Source organism: Hyla sarda, chromosome 8 (genome assembly GCF_029499605.1).
Source record: "Hyla sarda isolate aHylSar1 chromosome 8, aHylSar1.hap1, whole genome shotgun sequence".
NCBI lineage: Eukaryota > Metazoa > Chordata > Amphibia > Anura > Hylidae > Hyla > Hyla sarda.
The window spans coordinates 84,201,827-84,224,377 of NC_079196.1; positions in this window are offsets into that span (position 1 = coordinate 84,201,827).

The following is a 22,551-nucleotide window of genomic DNA, read 5'->3' on the forward strand; positions in this document are numbered from 1 at the left end:
AATGCGCTACAATGAGCCTAAAAACTCTTAAGTTTTGTAAAACACTAGCCGGTGAGTACTGTTGCTTGGACTTTCACAGTATGTAGGCCTTTCACAGATTAACAGGTACAAAATGGTACACTAATTAGATGTACATATGCACTGATGAGGGCAGAAAAATGCGCAACAATACGCCAAAAAACTCAGTATTTTTGTAAAACACCAGCCGGTGAGTAATTTTACTTGGACTTTCACAGTATGTAGGCCCTTGGCAGATTAACAGGAACAAAATGGTACACTACTTAGATGTACGTATGTGGTATGCACTGATGAGGGCAGAAAAATGCGCTACAATACGCCAAAAAACTCTGTATTTAAAAAAACAAAAACTGCCGTTGAGTACTGTTGCTTTGACTTTCACAGTATATAGGCCCTTGACAGATTAACAGGTAAAAATAGTACACTCCTTATATGTAGGTATGTGGTATGCACTGATGAGGGCAGAGAAATGCGCTACAGTCTGCCTAAAAACTCTATTTTTTTTTTAAAACACCAGCCGGTAAGTAAGTTTGCTTGGACTTTCTCAGTATGTAGGCCCTTGACAGATTAACAGGTACTAAATGGTACACTACTTAGATGTAGGTATGTGGTATACACTGATGAGGGCAGAAGAATGTGCTACAAGAAGCCTAAAAACTCTGCCTTTTTGTAAAACACCAGCCGGTGAGTACTGTTGCTTGGCTTTCACAGTATGTAGGCCTTTCACAGATTAACAGGTACAAAATGGTACACTAATTAGATGTACATATGCGGTATGCACTGATGAGGGCAGAAAAATGCGCTACAATATGCCAAAAACTGTATTTTTTTTAAAACACCAGCCGGTGAGTAATTTTGCTTGGACTTTCACAGTATGTAGGCCCTTGACAGATTAGCACGTACAAAATGGTACACTACTTAGATGTAGGTATGCGGTATGCACATATAAGGGCAAAAAATGCGCTACAATATGCCAAAAAACGTTGTATTTTTGTAAAACACCAGCTGGTGATTACTTTTGCCAGGACTTTCCCAGTATCTAGACTTGTTACAGATTTACAGATGCAAAATAGTAGACTGCTTTAATGTAGGTATGTGGTATGCACGTATGAGGGCAGACAAATGCACTATAGTCCGCTGAAAAAAAACTTATTTTTGCACAGCAGCAGGACACAACAGTGCAACAACACACACACACACACAAAAAAAAATGGGGATTAAACCCTAAATTGCACTCTGTCACATGCAGAAGATGATTTCTTGTGGAAAAAAAAACACAGAATTGCGCTGAAAAATCTTTCCTGCCTCCTGTGATAAGGTTCATGAAGTTCAGGCAGCTTGTTGATTTGTGTGAGGCAACGAAAAGCTATCTGCCCCTCTGATAAAATGCTGAATGAAGTGACTGGGAGCTTAATGGCTGCCGTCAAAATCCTTCTCAGTGACAACAAGCACTGCACTTCTCTGTCCACAACACTGATGTAACTAGCAGTTGGCAGTGGAACGCTGCGGTATGATCAATTCAGCGTCTCTGTGTAACGCACATAGACATGCAGTCCGTCCTTTCTCTGCAGTGTATATGGCATGAAATGAGCAGCCGCAAGATGGCTGCCAAATTTATAGGGCTGTGACATCACAGGGGTCAATGAATGCTGATAGGCTGCATCCCGCATGTGATTCAGGGTCATCCCGCCTACCTCCCTTCCCGCCTTGCCTTCCCAGCATCCCCTGCTCCATGTAATGATATGTGGATCCGCCATTTTAGGTGTCCTGGAGCCCAGAACGCTGTAAAATGGAGTTTAATGAAGCAATTTGCGAGATAGAATTGCGGCGATATTCGTATTCGTTGCGAATCGAATAAATCATGAAATTCTCAATGAATTTGCTTCGATTCGCACATCTCTAACCATAATCAACCTACATGAATCAAACCCTATTGGTCTCTTAGAATTAAATACAAAAAAAGTAATGAAAGCAATATTAAATTTTATTAAATACACAATAAATGTATATGACAAGTACAGCAACGAAAATCCCACCCCATAAAAACATAGAACACACAGACAATTTAAAAGCAAGCGGTAGGGGAACACCAGATGGATATAGATAATAGTGTAAACAGAATGATCAATATGATATTATCATGCTAAATTGCCATACAATATGCTACATATTAGCTCAAGAAAGTGCAAGTATACCTAGCACGAATACTAAAGTAATCCAATGTGCTATACTAAGTACTCTGGAGACCGCTGTATTGATAACCAGCAAAGATCCCAATGAGCACAGGTATGCCCCGGTGTAGGTACAATGCTCAAGTGCTGTGCGGTACTGGGCCTACATAGGTGTACTAATCATGACACAAAAAAGCGCACAAAAAAGAACACAGTGGTCACTATGAAAATTAGTCATAATTCTAACCAATATAAATAGCGTGTCCAACTCCGTTGTTCCCCCACCTCACACTCCAACGCATTGTGCTCCGCTTCGTCCGGGAGTGATAACATGTATTTGGCGGGAATACCCCTTTAACCTCTGTACCTCATAAATTGTCTCATGAATCTATGCTTTGGCGCACCGGCGACAATCAACCTAAGAAAAAAAATAAAAAGCTCTATCTCCAATGATAAATGTCCCTCCATATCTTCTGAGATTATCTCTGATATCATAAATGCTTAGCATTCTGAAAGATTGCTGTAGATAAGGTCAGACTGACTGATGGATAAAGGTACGGTAGGTTAGTATGCTTTATAGATTGTAGTTATAGTAACATTTTTCCATTTAACTCCAGAACTGTTAAGTCGTTCTATCATTCAAGGGTCTATCTAAGTGTAAAATCTATATAACCCATTATAAATAGGTTACAGCATTGCATCATACAATGATTATGTGTATTTTATTTTGTATTGTAAATGGGTTATTATTACATACACCTGGCAAATAAAAAGGAATATACCAGTACCTAATATAATTAATAGTTTTGACTAGCCAAGACAACAGGGACATCACATACATATATTTCATATTCTCAACATAGGCCATAAATGTCCGATAGATGAAGGGCTCAACTATGGAATCTACAACTAGGACAGGTACAGAAGTGCATGGCCCCCTATCTGGCTTTGTGAGTTGGCTGCAAAGAATGGATGTGCATGTGTTTATGCATGGTTCCCTACATGTAATTCTATGGTCATTACTGTGTAACATTGCTAAGTACAACTTCATAAATACACCAGTCAAACCAAGTGAACAGAAGGCAGCTGCTAAAAACCATATACAGTGACCCCCCTACCTACGATGGCCCCGACATACAATCATTTCAACATACGATAGCCTCTCAGAGGCCATCGCATGTTGAAGGCAGCATCGACATACGATGCTTTTGTATGTCGGGGCCATCGCATAAACGGCTATCCGGCAGCGAAGACTGCTTCAGCTGCCACCGGATAGCCGTTTATGGTGCTCCGTGTGGTCCGCTGACAATCACTTACTTGTCCTCGGGGCTCCGGCGCGTCCTCTTCGGGATCCCCTGCATCGCCGGTGCTCTCCATCGTCGTCATCACTTCGCTGCGTACGCATCCCGTCATCCAATAGGAGGGGCGTGCGTAGTGACGTGATGGCGGCGACGGAGAGCGAGGATGCCGGGGAAGCAGAGGCCTTGCTGGAGCATCGGGGACACCCCGGGGGCGCGGCGACAGCGATGGAAGGCGACATCCAGGGCAGCAGTGACAGTCCGGAGTGGCGGGGACACGTGAGTACATAACCTCCAATACATAACCTCCAATACCAGTGGTCTTCAACCTGCAGACCTCCAGATGTTGCAAAACTACAACTCCCAGCATGCTGGGTGTTGTAGTTTTGCAACATCTGGAGGTCCGCAGGTTGTAGACCACTGTCCTATACTTTACATTGCACGGATCCCTCAACATACGATGGTTTCAACAAACGATGGTCCATTTGGAACGGATTACCATCGTATGTTGAGGGAACACTGTACATTCTTTTCTTTTTCTCTTTTATAGCTAAGTCTTCTTAACTTAAAGTAAAATTCTGGCTTGAAATTCTGAGTGTGGCCGACACCAACTGAATCAGTCAGAGCTAGAACCTCACCGACACTACCATCTCCATAGAAGGCAACATATTCTGCTTGGATTCTGCAGAAAGAGTGACCGAGATGATTCTTTCAGTGGTGGAATTTCAGCAGTGTGTGTACTGTGAATCGGAATCCTATTGACAGCAAATGGATCCTGCTTCACCGGAATTTCTAAGTGTGGAATTATGCTTGGAAATTCAGAAGTGTGAACCTAGCCTTAGAATTCTTCCAAACCTCTACATGTAGAAAAAAAATACTTTTTAATCCTTTTAATCACTCATGTGCCTTTTTCCCCACACTTCCTTCTAAAGATGGGAATCAAGATTTATCAAAACCTGTGCAAAGGGAACATAGAGCAACCAATCAGATTGCTTCTTGACTTTTTTAAAAGGACTCTGAAAAATAAAAGAAGCCATCTGAATAGTTGCCATGAGCAACTGCTCCACTTTTCCAGTGCATAAGTTTTGAGAAATCTCCCCCTAAAGCCACGTTCACGTGGCAAAATTTCTGAGTGGAATCCGCCAGAAAAACTCAACTCGGAAATTCCATTGCAGCAGAGTCTTCTTGATTTCAATGAGATTCTGCTGTACTGTGCACATGGCAGTATTTCCTGATTTCGGAGTTCGCAGAAACAATGAACAGGTTCATTGTTTCTGCAGATTGCACTAGGAAATGCATTGCTGTCTAATTTGAACAATCCATGTGCTAGCAGAACCTTCAAATGCACGTTCTACACATTTTCCACCATGTGAGCCTAAATCTTTCTCTACAAACACAAGCAACCACCTCACACCCTATCCTGGTCACAACTTATATCCCTTTTTCTATGTGTCCTTACTGCTGGTGACATATCCCACATACCTGGGACCACTCAGCAAATCCCACGATCTTCAACTCCATTTGAAAACTCCATCAGCACCATCATAACTATCAATGACAGTCAATGGCTTCACCAGACCCTCAAATCAGTTGTCTTGGAATAACCTTTGATTTAAACATATCTTTTAAACCACAGATGCTGTTATTACCTCCTGTTGCTTTAAAAATAATTCTCATATCCACTCAAACAAGAGTCAACAAAAATGATTACTTCATCATTTTCCACCTAGACTGCTGCAACAGACTAGGGGGTCCTTGGGGACAAACCACCACATTCACACATCTATGTGAGCTCTTGTGGGGTTTGGTGTATATGGTCGCCTTATCTTTTGCTGGCTTCAATAGAAATCATTGTCCACACTGCACCCAAAGATTTTGAAAGAAGTTATCAGTACTCAAGAAGCAAGAGTACAGTGATAAGAAATAGTACATGTCACGCGGATAGAATTATTAATTATATTTTTCACTCCTAGTTATCTGTTTCTGTACAACATACAATAACATAAAGATATGGTAACTCTATCCACAGGTGTACATTATAAATGTTAGAACTTTTTATCTTTTCTGTTTCATATGACTCTAATTGGAAAATAATCATGAATCAGGCATAAAGGTGGTACTGATAAATGTTGCCCTATGTTTATAATGAAAGGGCGTCCTTTTCATGAAGCTAGTGATGGAGATGTCTACAGGTTGCTTGGTGTCCCCAAGACCCTTGATACAGTATAAAAAGGCAAGCCAAAAATCAAGGAAATGTAAAGAGGGAAAAAGCCGAATCTGGGGTCCTCGAATCAGAGCGGCTTGTCTATTAGCTATTAGCATCTCCTTTACGTGTGTGAGTGAGATCCATTTAAAATTAGTTAATTTACTATGTTGTGGGCTCTTTTGCCTTTTCATAACTTCAGATTATACTATAAGGAGCCTGGCATATGCTAACTCCTACAACTCGATAAAATGGACATTCAAAGCCAGAGCTTGCTACACTTACTGTACATGCCACACAATAAAGGAGAGGGGATATACTCATAGGTATATAGGGTCCTGTGGTAAACACACTAACTATAGAACCAAAAAAGGGAAAAACCACTTGAAAACAGACCATATGTAAAATAAAATAAATTTTATTTAGGATAATTCCAAAACATATAAAACACAAACACAGCGAGGACAAACAAAAGTGGGAACCAGGGAGCAGGGGGAGACAATGAAAAGGGTAAAGAAATAGTCCAGGTGTGCTAAGAAATGGTGCAAAAAGACAGATATGTCATAATGAAAATAAATAAATCATATACACATAAGGCACATACAAGGGCAACGTTGCCTTATTAATAAATGTGCAAGTATGAAATACAATGCAATACAAATCACATGAATAAAGTGCCAAAGTGTGCAAGATAAACTGAGAAGACAAAGTATTAAAAAGCACACAGACTGGATCACAAGAAGAGGATGAAAACCACATGTAATGGTGGCATGAATCAAAAGAACTCCCTCCGCTCCCCAGTTACCCACCAGACCTCCAACGCGTTTCACCCAGCTGGGCTTTGTCCAGGAGTGGTAGACAACTGGGGTGGGGTACCTTATATGTGCACAGCCATCCAATCAAAATAATTATTATGCAGATGGAGATAGTTACCTGAACGCCAATATGCACTCCGGCGCCATTACTGTCCTCCACCGCCGCTATACTACACCACTTCCGGGTATACTAGGTAGAATGGTAAAAGGGCCACGGCAAAATGGCCGTTTTGTAAACCCTAGAGGAAAAAATGCTTGATGGCTCCACAAATATGGCCGCCGTGCATGGGCAATCTGTCAAGTGCTGTATAAGCATAATAGACCCCGGATTAATGGCCGCTTGCATGTGGGAAGGTGGGCTACATAAATATGGACGTCCCATAAGTGAACTAGTATAATTAATCTATATATTTCATATAAATATAGCAGCAGTAGTTGTAAGGAGGACTAAGGTGCAGGAGTGCATATAGTAGACATAAAGTTCATGCATAAAATAAATAATATATATATATATATATCTATCTATATATATATATATATAGAGAGAGAGAGAGAGAGAGAGAGAGATATAAAAGTACATATAAAACCACATAGGAAAAATAAGTTCATAACAATAGATAGGGAAAGTAAAATACAGGAATTTATTAATATACACGTAATAGCAATAATAATGATGCAATAAATGAGGTGACTAATGAAAAATGTGAAACAAGAAAGGAATATGTGAATTAAAAAAAAAATGTTGATGATGAATGTGCTAAAAAGATGTATATGCGAAAATGTAATTTAATATAAAAGTAAAAAAGGGAATATATATACTTAAGTACATAGATGCATGCAATACACATACATATATACAGAAATACACAATAAGTGATAAAATCAGTGATGATACTAAAGTGTGGGAAATGTGTAAACCCGGAAGAGTGAATTGATGATGAGTTACATGATACTAGTAATAATAGTGTAAAATATATGAATAAGTATGTGAAAAACACAATTACAGATATTGAAAATGTGATATAGTGCCAACAGGATTATAACGATGAATAATGAGAACGTGGAAACTAATGATGGTGCGAATAAATTACATGAAATAAAATTGTAAAAATGTAAAAAATAAATATATATGAACGACAACCAACATAACGTCAAAAAATACATGAATAACTTATATCAATTCATAATGCTAAAAAGAAGCAAACAAAATCAGAAAAGAAGTCAAAAGAGTACGAATATAAAATAAATATAAATATAAAGTGCACGTGCAATTAGAGGTGGGTGGCCCTCCAGTGCAAAAAGTAAGTAAAAAAATTTCAGAATACAAAATATATATATGACATGTCCAAGAATGGACATAACACCAGGTCCGGTTGACATACTGTCCCGTATTTCAATTCCTGTGTAGTTATAAGTAGCACATGTGTGTGTCTGTAATTATAGTTGTTATTAGTGTTGAGCGGCATAGGCCATATTCGAATTCGCGAATATTCGCGAATATATGGACGAATATTCGTCATATATTCGCGAATATTCGCATATTCGTTATATTCTCGTTTTATTTTCGCATATGCGAATATTCGCGTATGCGAAAATTTACATAAGTGAATATTGGCATATACAAAATTAACACGCGCGTAAATTCGCATATGCGAAAACTAGCATATGCTAATGTTCGCATATGCGAATTTACGTATATGCGAATTTTCGCACGCCAGTCTCACACAGTAGTATTACAGCCTTCTTTACACCACACAAGCTGGAAGCAGAGAGGGATGATCACTGTGATGTGTACTGTGAAGAAAAAAAAAAAAAAAAAAAAAAAACGAATATTCGTAATTACGAATATATAGCGCTATATTCGCGAAATTCGCGAATTCGCGAATATGCGATATTCGCGAATAATATTCGAATTGCGAATATTCGCGAGCAACACTAGTTGTTATGAGAGTTCCTATATGGAATGGATGCTTGACAATCAAAAGGGTACCATGAGTGTTGATCAGACGGCCTGCAATACAAAAGAAAAAAAGGAGAAAGAAGGAATAGAAAATACCAATTCGTACCATTTAAAGGAGAGCGTATGTTTGTAAGTATGGCATGAATATACCATATAGCAATAAGAAAAAGAACATGAAAACCACCCAATGTGAACTGTTAAAAATGATGAGAATAAGATAAAATGAGGGGCTAAACAGCCCAGCCCAACCAAATAAACCAAACTCAGAATGTATATAAGGGTAAAAAATATATGTGATAGATACTAAATATGAAAATAATCAAGCTCATAAGTACATGTTAGTAATTGTTGATCAACCGATAAATATCATACAGAGACAGAATCCCAAGCATAATGGAACCAGACAAACACAGTAAAGTGTCATTTACAAGCACTGACACAAGAGAGAAGAGCATCAATGGAGTACTTACCAAGAGGTAGACAAATGGAGGGCCACATCACAGGAAGGGGGGAAAGCTGTTGTACTTGTTTAGCCCGTATGGAGACCTTGCTTTCAGCTTCTCAATCCACATCGTTTCTTTTTTAGCCAGATACTTTTTCCAGTCCCCACCCCTTGTGTCAAAATAAACTCGATCAATACCGCGTACCTGTAGCAGAGAAGAATCACAACCATGAGCAATCTTAAAATGTCTCGGTAAAGTCTTTAGGGTGTCTATGTCATCAACATCTTTGGCCGCAAGTATGTCTAACACATGTTCACAGACCCGTCTGCGGAATTCCTGTGTGGTTAATCCCACTTAAATCTTTCCGCACGGGCACGAGGCCAAATAGACAACACCCTTGGTGGCACAATCAATCCGGTGTGTGATCCGATATTCCTTGCTGTTGTCAAAGTTAGCAAAGGTCTCAGATTTCACAATATTTTTACAGGCAACACAGTGGCCACATGTGTATGTGCCCCACTTCGGGCCTCTAGACCCAAAGGCACTAGATGGAGTGGTCCCCCTGTGATAACTATGTACCAACAGATCCTTTAGATTTTTTGATCGCCGATAAGTCAGCGAAGGTTTAACCGAGAGATGACTCGCAAGTATTGGGTCTGATAGTAATATAGGCCAATACTTGCCTAAAATTTGATGTACTCCCGATGTCCTGGAATGATAGTCCACGATAAGTCTAATCATGTTGTCATCGTCCAGATGTGCCGTTTTCTTCTTCTTGCCCTGTAAGAGAACATCCCGTGAGGAAATTTTTGCACGTTTATACACTCACTTTAGGCACTGGCCACTGTACCACTGTACCCCCGTTCTTGGAATCGTACCTGTAGGTCTTTGGCCTGTTTTTCAAAATCAACATCATTAGAACATATTCTCCGGGCCCGTATGTACTGTCCCACGGGGATGTTGTTTATCAGGTGACGAGGGTGTGCTGATGTTGCGTGAAGAACCATATTTGCTGCCGTTTGTTTCCTAAAGAGGTCAGTAGTAATAAAACCTCGTTCGTCCACATCAATTTTTATGTCCAGAAAATCAAAAGAGGGCTTACCAATGGAGTGTGTCAATTTGACATTGATGGAATTGCAGTTGAGTCGTGCAATGAATTCTTCCAATTCTATTGACGTACCCTGCCAGATGATAAGAATGTCGTCAATATAGCGCCCCCAGAATTGCACCTTCTCATTTCCCATTACAGGGTTGGTAAGGAAGATACCCTTCTCCCACAGCCCCAGGAAAAGGTTGGCATATTAGGGCGCACAGGCCGCGTGTTACGTGGGTGAGTGAGATCCATTTAAAATGAGTTAATTTACTATATTGTGGGCTCTTTTGCCTTTTCATAACTTCAGATTATACTATAAGGAGCCTGGCATATGCTAACTCGTACAACTCGATAAAATAGACATTCAAAGCCAGAGCTTGCTACACTTACTGTACATGTTAAAACAAAGCATGTTAATCCATAATTGTACAGAAAGCTTTTCAAATAATTCATTATAATATGATGACTACTATTACATACATGTTCTATTGTTCATTTCCAGCAGATTTAAAGAAAATTTAACAATTAGCAGGCCTACACTTTAACACTTTATCACCTTCGGGAGAAGGGAAAATGTGCAGGCTAAGGCAGAACACTTTCCCTGCCTGCTTGTAGGATCTGCTCCAGATGACAGCCCATAACTGGGCAATGGTTCCAATAAGTGCAGGGGTGTAAGGGCATAGAATGATCAGACAGAAGCAGCAGCAGTTACATAAATACATTACAGAATCACATGACAAAAGCACGATCAAAAAACAAGCACAAGGTCAAAACCAGTACAGCGCCGAAGTACGGAGTCAGTAAGCAAAAAAGGTTGGGTCACAAGTCAAGTCATAGTTTAAATATAGCAAAGTAAAAGACAGAGGCGACTGTAATGAAATAACCTCTATTACAGGCACTGCTTAGAGGAATACCTGCCCAGCATTCATGCCTCCTGATTGGCCGCACAAGTCACGCTATAACGAACAGAGCTGCACTGTGCAGGACTGTCTTCACAGTGACTAGCAATGCTGTGCACCGGAGAGAGGAGAAAGCAAGGCTGGCACTGGAACAAGATGTGAGTATGTATATAACATGCCCCCTCTTTTTATCGGGTCACCAGACCCTTTTGTTATTGGAGAAGGTTTGTCTAGATGATAGGCCTGAAATCTCTTGATGAGAGCGTTAGCATAAACATGAAAGGACCCACGACTGCTCCTCCAGACCATAACTCCTTCAATGGATTATTTATTGAAGATAATTTTGAACCCTATGGCAGTTCAGGATTCTGAAACCCTCTAGTTCACCTTCAATTTCTATAGAAGGAGAAAGTTCCTGGACGGAAGACAACAAAGTAATGTATCTTTAGAACAAAGAATAACAGAAAATATGATGGATTTGGAAGGATTTAGGTAATTTTTAGTTTGTAACAGACAGGGTTAATCACTTCAGAGATTTATATGGCCCAATGAATCGTGAGGCCAGATTCCATGAGGGCACCTTGAGGAACAGATTTCTGGTGAGAGCTAAACCTTTTCACCTACAACAAAGTCCATCTCTTGTTGGCATAACTATGTTGGGTATTTATCGTGTCTATCAGGTTCTCTTGAACATGAGCTCAAACTGTGCACAGCCCTTGGATAGTGGAATCAACTTCTGGATTACTGATCCTTCCTATCAGAGACGTAACACATGAGGTACTGTTCAACATTTTTACCAACTCTTTCCGTTTCAACATTAGACTAAATGTGAAAGTGATAATGTCACATTTATGAGCAGGGAATATGTGCATACTAAGGTTAGTCCCCCCCACAACGCTTTCAAACGCTTGCCATTCACTGTCCCATAGGCTACAGACTCTTCAGCCTCTGCAACACGATCCCCCAGCAGGCCGGCACAATGATGTGACGTCCTCGTGCCAGCTGATTAATTTAGGCACTGCGGCTCATAGGCTGCACCTTAGAGAAGAGAGCTCTGTCCATTGTAGGAACCTGGACTGGGTAAGTATTGTTGTTATTTTTTTCTATTTGGGCATGATTTATATGTATATGAGTAAGTGGGAAATATTTATTATAATAAAGGGGCACATTTATATATAAGAGGGTACAGGGGCAATATTTATACATAAGGTGGCAGAGGTGCATATTTAAATATAAGGAGGTATATTTAAAAATTTGAGGAAACAGGGGGCATTATATATGAGGGGGCACTGTATGTAAGGCATTATATATGAGGGGGACACAGAGGGCATATTTTTATATGAGGAGAACAGGAGGGGAATATATATATATATATATATATATATATATATATATAGTCCCAAGAAGTGAATGGTCACAGCAAAATGAACACCAGAGATCCGGAAGTCGAAAAAAGGCTTCAAGTTTATTTCACACCGAAGTGTATATGTGCAGCGTTTCACCCAAGTGCCTTTGCTTGACAAAGGCACTTGGAGGAAACGTTGCACATATATACTTTGGTGTGAAATAATCTTGAAGTCTTTTTTCGACTTCCGGATCTCTGGCATTCATTTTGCTGACCATACGCTTCTTGGGATTGTGGTTCCAGCTATGACATGCTGGTAGGTCACTTGGAATAGTCAGAATGAGTCAGGTGCTGACTTCCTCCATACATGGACTTTTATATATACATATGATGCCCCCTGTGCCCCCTCATTTTTAAATAATCCCTTCTGTGTCCCCTTATGTATAAATAAATAAAAATGTCTCATGTGTGCTCTCATATATTGATATTATCACTTAGTATAATAAATATATATAAGAGGACATTATCAGTGAGGATATTATTATATATATATTTTTTTTTATGGTACACTAATGGAGTATACTATGCAGAGACAAGTGGCATTTGGGAGAAGTTGCAATGGCCATTAGATGGAAAAGATAAGGAAAGGAAAACAACACGGTTCGTAGAGATGACATGACCTGTGAGTCACTAATATGCTGTATATATCCTGTGTAGTGATGGTATCTACCTCCATATGGTCCTGTATGTAATCACTTATATGTTGTATATATCCTGTGTACAGCTGATATCTAAATCTATATGGCTTTGTACAGTATGCAATCACTTATATGGGGTATATATCCTGCATAGTATAGGTATTCACTGCTTTATCCAAGTACTGGAAGAATACAAAGGCACTCACCAGGTACAGTGTGACATCTTTATTTCATAAATTCAAACTGACAGGTAAAGGCGGCTGCATGCCGCTACAAGTGTAGGATGCCAGTGCGCACTGATTGGTCACACTGTATCCGGTGAGTGCCTTTGTATTCTGCCAGTACTTGGATTTATCTACATGTTGTCGCTTCTACAAATGAGCACCATCCATAGTGTACACTGTGCATTTTTGTTCACCGTTGTTTATGCCTGACGCTGAAGATTGACTATTTCGGTAGACTTGCAGTGCCTGCACTTTCTGTACTGTATTGTTTGGAATATTCACTGCTATATGGTTGCTGTATTTTTAGAGAGAGAATACGTATGAGGGGGGTATATCCAGGCCTATGTTTTACATGCAAATATAAATATATATTTTTTCAATTAATATATATATATATATATATATATATATATATATATATATAGCAACAAAAGAATGCAGCAGCACACTGCCAGCACAAGGATATAGGTGAAGCATGAATATGCAGTTAAAACATGGAGAGCTATACAGCTATGGTGTAATAGATGCAAATGTGAAACTATGAAATAGTGAGGCACTTAGCTTGCAAATTTGTCTCCGCCGGCGGTCAAATAGCTTGGACCATTCCACCGCGATAAGGTGGCCTCATTGGGATGGACCCTACACTGTGAAAATGCCTCTGTGTGAACAGTTCAGTAAGCATGGCAGGGTCTGGAACATCCAAGCCACCTTATATACACACCTGATAGAGGTGGGTGGGGTGCAAGGCCAACATGGAGGTAGCCACTCCCCCGTGTGTGTAATACAGACAAAGAATAAGTCAGCCAGCACTTTAGTTGATACCAAACTATTATATGGACCTGGCCTGCAGGTGCACGCTACTAGGCTAGATATACAGCAACAAAAGAATGCAGCAGCACACTGCCAGCACAGTTTGTCTGTATATATATATATATATATATAGTAAATTTAAGTAGCCGTATTTTTCCAATGATGCAGATGCAAATCAAAAAATGTTGCAGTGTCTTGTAATACCTTTTTTTATTGGACTAACAGAATTTTGTAGAGACAAGCTTTCGGGATTCCTCCCTTTTTCAAGTCCAAAGCAAATCTAAGCTCACAAGCAGAAGACACAGATTACATCTCACAAATATATTGTCTTAACCCCTGCATATTTGTGAGAGGTAACCTGTGTCTTCTGCTTGTGAGCTTAGATTTGCTTTGGACTTGAAAAAGGGAGGAATCCCGAAAGCTTGTCTCTACAAAATTCTGTTAGTCCAATAAAAAAGGTATTACAAGATACTGCAACATTTTATGATTTGCATCTATATATATATATATATATATATATATATATATATATAATTATTATTATTTAATAGGGGCGGAGCAGTTAGGACATGCATTTAGCTGGGGCAGAGAGAGGGCGCTGCAGTGGCATTTAAATCTACATTCTTATAGCATAAAGTATACTATGCAAAATGCATAGTGAAGTAGTGTAAATCTTAAATGCCGCCACAAACTTCTTGCAGCTAGTGTCTTTCTGGTGGGTGACATCATTTTCTATCGCACCAGGTGACACCAACCCTAGCTATGCCACTGGCTTTCCTTGCCTGCTTAGATGATCCACCCTAGGTGGCAACCCTCTACTCTGCAATAAATGTAGGGGCGTAAGGGCATAGAATGCTTAGACACAATTGGCAGCAGTCAGGCAAATACAGCACAGAATCACAGAACAAGAGCACGGGGAAAAAAGTACAGCTGCAAAGTACAGAGTCAGTAAGAAAGAGGAAGGTTGGGTCACAAGCCTAATTCAGAACTCACAGGGTTCAATATACAAACGTTTAAGACAGGAGCAATGTAAGGAAATAACCTTTATCACAGGCAATACAACAAGAAATAACTGAGATTTAAATAGCTGGCATGGCCCCGAAGCTGATGTTGATTGGCCCTGCGCCCACTGCTCCTGAGTAGTTGGGTACCTCACTCTATGACTAGTGTTGAGCGGCATAGGCCAAATTCGAATTTGCGATATTTCGCGAATATATGGACGAATATTCCTCATATATTCGCTAAATTCCCATATTCGTAATATTCGCATATGTGAAAATTCGCATATACGAAAATTAGCATAAGCAAAAAATCACATATGCGAAAATTAGCATATGGAAAAATTAGCATATGCGAAAATTTGCATAAGCAAAAATTCATACGCCAGTCTCACACAGTAGTATTAGAGCCTTCTTTACACCACACAAGCTGGAAGCAGAGAGGGATTATCACTGTGATGTGTACTGTGAAAAAAAAAAAACGAATATTCGTAATTGCGAATATATAGTACTATATTCGTGAATATTCGTGAATTCGGGAATATGCGATATTCGTGAATAAAATTAGCATTGCGAATATTCGCGAGCAACACTATCTATGACAAGTGGCCCTTTTCCACATAGGACTATTGTGATGGCAATGAGCAATGCCATGGTGGAAAGAGGAGGCTAGCGCTGGGGCTGTACACTCCAAGGTCATCAGTTTTATTATTTCACTTATAACAAACATGTTTTGTTGCATTGGTTATCTTATTGATGTCTTAGTTTTACATCTCTTATGTGAAGTGTTGGTTTCTAAGTGATTCATTTGTAAAAAAAAAAAAAAAAAAATTAATGTTACATTTAGTTGAAATATGTGTATTTATCTCTTATTTTATTGCTACTTAGTGAAGGATCTAAGCACCGTGATGAGGTTTGACACAATTGCTTGTTATGTAACATCACCTGAACATCTGGACAATAAATCGAGTCATAGGATTTATTGTGAGTTCAGATTGCTCATCATCTTGTGTAATTATATACCAGCTCCTGAAAGTCAAATGATAGCTCTGCCCTGGGAAATATTCCAAAACTTCTGTAACTCTAACTCTGCTGAAGAAAAATTCAAAATGGGAAAACTGCTATACTTAGAAAGCTTTTGTGTCAGAGCTAAAGCATATGAACTGACTTTTATTTTCTTTCTATACACAGAGTGTATAGAATGGTGAGTAGCTTTCATACAAAATTAAAGTTTAAAGGGGTATTTCTGCCCCTAAAATAATTTTACCCTATCCATAGGGTTCAAAGGAAGTACGACCTGTAGGATCCTCTGTGAACACTAGAATTGGTACCCGACTCTCCCCACCGAATAAAGAAGTAGGCCGGCAAGCATTCTATTTATTGTATATGGGAGAACCAGAGACACCTGAATAATGTACTTGGGTATCTCCAGTGCTTCAATAGTCAATGAATGAAACACATCCTGCATGCAGCGGGGAGAATTTGGTCTCAGGGGCCAGATCCCCAGCAACCAGACACTTATCCCCTACTTCATAGATGAAAGTGTCTTGTGTTGCATTTCTTTGCTTCATTTATGGTAGTAGCACCAATAACTTTGTCCATGGGAGAAAGCACACCAAGTTCTGCCCTTTAGGGTTCCCTCTAAAGCAGGGGAATCATTTCTACCTGTCTGCAATTCATCTGGTGGGGTGGGAGTGCAGCAGTGATATTGGGAAATATTGGGCCCCCTTACATAGCTCAAGGTCTGGATCCCCTTTCTTTTGAACCCGCTGGATTTTATCATATTATCAGGCTCAGAAAAATAAATAACATAATATATCACTCCTGCAGTGACTATAAAATACCATCATACTGTAAGTAAATGAAAACTACTATACACAGACCAATATCAATAATAACATCAAGATACACAGCCCAATATCACCATTATTCAAGGTAGAAATGATTACGCCACGCTATGGCCACTACCATTACCCCTAATACTGCTATATTGTTATTAAAGGGGTTGTGTCAGAAGTCAGGACCAACCAGGGGAACAGGGAGAGAGCCCTAAACTGACCTTAAAACATCTCTCCCTGCCTACTTGCCCATCCATCCTAAATGATGGATCGACAACTGGGCGCCGGCCCCTTCCTGCGCTAAAGTGCAGTGGTGTAAAAACACATACTATACATAGTCGGTCACAGACCATAACCGAAACAGAAAACTACTAGACAACCAGATGTACCAGACAGAATACAAATACTAACAGGTCAGAATAAAGGGAATTAACAAACAGTTCATAAACAGGATATCAGATAAATGGCAGACATGATAAAATGAACAAGACTAGGCATGATAAGAAAACTCAGCAGAATCCAGGAGATGAAGGGGATAAACATAAGAACTGAGAGCCAAAACATTAAACTGAACAGGTAAATTACTAAGAACTATCACAAGCAGGTACAAGTACAAAGGACAAAGATCAGATCAACCAAACAGGATATAAATATAGGGCACTGTTCACACTGGGACACAGAACATACAAACTGGACTCCCCACTCCACTATAGGAGTAGCCATTAATAATAAAGCCAAATAGGATACTGGCCAGCGGACACACTCCACCGTGTGGACAAAATGCTGACCCAGTAGGAAACGTAAATATAATACATGAAACACTATACTAGAACCGGAGGAGTCTGAATAGACTCCAGAACAGGAATATAAAATACAGGGCACTGATAACAAGCAAGACATAGTGTGAACACCAACTAAACTGAACAGACATAATCCTAAAACCGACTAATGTAACACAGACTAAAATACAAGGAGCATGCTATATAACCATGGCTAAAAACCCAGATAAAATAGCAAGATAAATACAAGGTAAATGCTCAAGCAGACATAGTCAGAATATAGCACAAACAGACATAGTAGTATTGCACTAAATAAACAGCACCAGAATGCAGGAGAACTCTGGTTAAATAACTCCCCCTGAGTTCTCATTCGTTCAGAGCATTAACTATTCCCTATCCAGGTAGAACAGCAAACTGCTCAGAACAATCTAGTGTGTGAATACACACCTAGACAGAAAAATACAAAAACAAATAAACGTACATTACAGATTATCCACCAGGGCTCAAGTCCTGCAGGAATGGAGTTCCTGCACTTTTTCCATAGCAGGAACTCTGTTCTTATTAGAAGGTGTCCTGCAGGACCAGCCTTTGAGGGGAATGCTTGGGTGAGTTCCAACACTTTTTTTCCAAGGACTTGACCCCTGTTATCCACTATAAGGAAATTTTAGTATGTACCTGCCAGACAGTAATGGACATGTTTAGGAAGGATCTGTGCTTGTCTTGGGGCTAAATGGCTATGTTGTGAGATTACCATAATGCTGTGGCTATCTCTTTGTGAACTGGCTATTTCCTGTTGGAGTTTGTTTCCTCAAACTAAAAGTCTCATAATTCCTTCTTTGTAAGTGTGAGGTCACTTTTCTCCCTCCCACATATCAGCCACCCCACCCATTGAAACACACCTGTGTCCATGCAATAGACCAGTGTTTTCTGACCAGGGTTCCACCAGCTGATTGAAAACAATACAATTCTTGCAGAATGATCTCCCTCCCCCCAAACTGTCGCTCCACCCATTGAAGCAAGGACAGGCTCCCTCTGAATACTTGACTAGTGATGTAATGTCTCTGGCCGCACTGCATGCTGAGATGACAGTCATTTTGTATGCTTTTAAAAGTAAACATTTGGGCAAAAATCACAGAAGAATTGTGAGACCACCATGAAACACAGGTACAAACACTATATAATGAACCAGAATAACTTAAAGGGGTACTCCGGTGGAAAACATTTTTTTTTATAATCAAATGGTGCCAAAAAGTTAAACAGATTTGTAAATTACTTCTGTTAAAAAAAATTTATCCTTCCAGTGCTTATTAGCTGCTATATACTGCAGAGAAAGTTCTTTTCTTTTTGGATTTCTTTTTTTTCCTGTCCACCGTGTTCTCTGCTGACACCTCTGTCCATATCAGGAACTATGCAGAATAGGAGCAAATCCACATAGCAAATCTTTGCTGCTCTGGACAGTTCCTGATACAGACAGAGGTGTCAGCAGAGAGCACCATGGACCGAAAAAAACAAATCCAAATAGAAAATAACTTTCTCTGCAGTATATATCAACTAATAAGTACTGGAAGGATACATATTTTTTAATAGAAGTAATTTACAAATGTGTTTAACTTTTTGGCACCAGTAGATAAAAAAAAAAGTTTTCCACCCCTTTAACAGCCCCTGTAGCATAGTCAAATAAAAACAAACCTGAAATAACCCTTTAATAAAATCACTGTACAGAAAACAATATTCCCTCATACTGTGACCATATACCAGCTGTACACAGGAGCTGTAGACAGTATAAGGGATTACAGTTACATACAGGATCTTAGGGGGCGTCTTCTCTTCTGTTCGGAGTTGTTCACTTTTCTCTTTCTTCTCCATTTGTCCTGGGTCATCATGAAGACTTCGTCCGACCACAACTTGCCTTCACCGAATCTGGCAGACAAACAATTTAGGTTCCTTGCTACAGCACAATCCCAACCTCTATACAAACCACCCTATATGTATTCCACTGTCCTAAATAGTATTATACTGTGTCCCTGTATAGTATTAGGCCCCTCCACAATGCCCCATATAGCATAAGGCCCCCTTTGCATTGCGCCAATATAGTATTAGGCTCTCTACATTGCCTCCATATAGTAATAGGCCCCCCTTACATTGCCCTCTTGTAGAATTGGACCCCTTAACATTTCCTCCATATAGTATTATGCCCCCTACATTTCCCCCATATAGTAATATGCCCCCTTACATTGCCCCTACATAACATTATGCCCCTTACATTGCCCCATATGACATAAGACCTCCTCACAATGCCCCCATAGAGTAGAAGGCCTCTAACATTGCCCCCATATAGCATAACGCCCCTTATATTGCCCTCATATAGCATAAGGCCTCCTCACATTGCCCCCAGAGAGTAGGAGGCCCCAAACATTTCACCCATAGAATATTATGCCTCCCACACAACTTCATGCAGGGGCTGCATACTGGACTCGCTGGAAAAAGGTCCAGTTACAACACTGCAGGGATCGTGCTGGCGCCATTCCTAGCATGACAATTACCGGCCACGTGGCAGCCCTAGCCTGGCTGTATCTTCCTGATGGCGTTCCTGATAGGTAGTATGTCACGGCCTAAAGTAAAATACATGTCATATTTTAGAAAGTATCTGATAGCACATCCTAAGTACTAAATAGAATATATATTGATAAAATTCTCTTGGTATTAAAAATAATAAAAACATGTTTGTAACTATAAATAGCATTAGGTATATATTGTTCCTGAGTTTTATGTGCCTCAGTGTTATGGCCTCCGCCTTCCACAATCTGGTATTTTAATTGTTTTTATGGGGTAATTTAAATACATTGGGGGGGCATTTATCATTGTAGGGGTAAAGAAAGCATTTTTGTACACCTTTTTTGTGTGTGCTGGTAATGTGTAGTAGCACCAAATTTATTAAATGGTCGCAGAGCATTTCATAAATTTTGTGCAGGTAAACATTTTCTGAAATTTTATTTTTCACATACACCATAAAGCTAAGTCTGGGCTGGTGTAGTTTAGAGACTTTTCAGTGGCTTTGCGCCTTTTTTGTGCCTTTTCACAAAAAGGTGCAGTTCATAAAACCCTTCCCTTCCAAATCAGTGGATTGCAACTCAAAATCAGCAGAAATGTGTCAACCAAAAGGTGCACAAAAGGAGCAAATAAACCCTGCTTGCACCTTTTTTGTGCCTTTTCTAGACACAAAAAAACAGTCTAAAGACAATGACAAATGTTGGTCATTAATAACAGTAATACATAATTGTAGCCTGGTGTTATGTGATTTTTTTACTTTATCATTCTAGTATAGTGATATTGGTATTGTGTAAGCAGTCTGGTCTTCAGACTAATACATGGATATCGTCATAGACATTTGATAAGTGGCAGCACAAGGAACTGTATTTATAGGTTTGTAACCTATATATATATATATATATATATATATATATATATATATATATATATATATATATATAAACAAGGGGGGTAGGCTCATTCACTGACAGTAAGCATATGTCTTGAAAATAGTGAGTAATTGAAATAAAATATAGAAGTTGTAGAAAATTTCATTCATAAAGCAATTATTCTTTATTAACCTAAAATAAAAAACAAAAATCCCTTTAAAGTGTCCCTGTTATTTTAAATAACGTTTGACAATCACAGACACATATCAATATTTTGACTGATATTGCGGAAGAACTGCTTGGATAAAGGGGTATGCTGGCTATAGACATCTTATCCCCTATCCAAAGGAGGGGATAAGATGTCTGACCGTGGGACCGCTGGGACCGCCAATTGTTCTCTGTACAGCATTCTCTGCTGGGCTGCTGCTCCAGTCTCGGACATCTCTGTGTTTCCAGGACTGGAGTCATGACTTCACCCCACACCCCCTCGAGATGTCTTGCCACGCCCCCTCCATTCATGTCTATGGAAGGGGGCATGACGGTCGTGGTGAGTGATGTCATTACAAAGTATTTTTGCTGACACTTAAAAAGCCCTCATATGGCTATTTAGGTATAAAATTTAAAGTGTTAAAGATCTATGAAGACGAAGAGGAAAAAATGAAAAGTCAAAAATGGAAAATTGTTGCATCCTTAGGCCCCTTTCTCACTACCGTTATGACACGGTAGTGTGACGGCCGCTGGGACCGCCGGGGAGAATAGCGGGAGAAAAAATACTGTTTGTGCCGTCTTTTTCTCCCGCTATTCTCGCTGAAAAACAGCCGCGCCCGAAGGACCCCATTGACAAGAATGGGGTCCATCGGGACCCGCTGTTGCCCATTGCGCCCCGTCAAAATGACAGCCGTTCTTGATGGGGCACAATGGTAGTGTTGTGAATGTAGCCTAAAGGTACGTTCACACTGTGGAATCTCCGCTCACAGAATTCCGCTCGCGGAGATTCCGTCTAGTTGCTACCCCCGGAGATACTGCGCCGTCACCACTGACGGCTATGCAGTGCTTGCGAAATTTTGCACAAAGAATGAACATGTTCATTCTCTGTGAGGAGAATTTGAAATTCCTCAGTGTGAACAGGTCTCGCGGAAGACCTATTCCCACTGATGGTAATGTTCACTGCGCGGAATTCCACTTGCGGGATTCAGCTCACGGAAAATTTTAACAAGTCCATTCCCTGCCGGTTATTTTTAATTGCCCATTCTCACCAAGAGGAGAGCGCCGCCGACTGCACCATATTTCCGGGAGATTTTTGCTCCCATACTTTGGATGTTACCAGACCGTTCTCCACCAGCGGGATACGGGACCAGTGCAGGCTGCACGCCTCAATATACCACTTTCTGTGGAAACAAGCAATCTGTGGTGTTGTGCTCATAGCACAACACCTAAAGGTGAGTAAACCTTTACTTATCTTCCATTGCATTTTTTTCCTAAAAAGGATAATTGCGCTTAGATGCGCATTGGTCTCTCTGTTTTTATATTTCAAATTGTT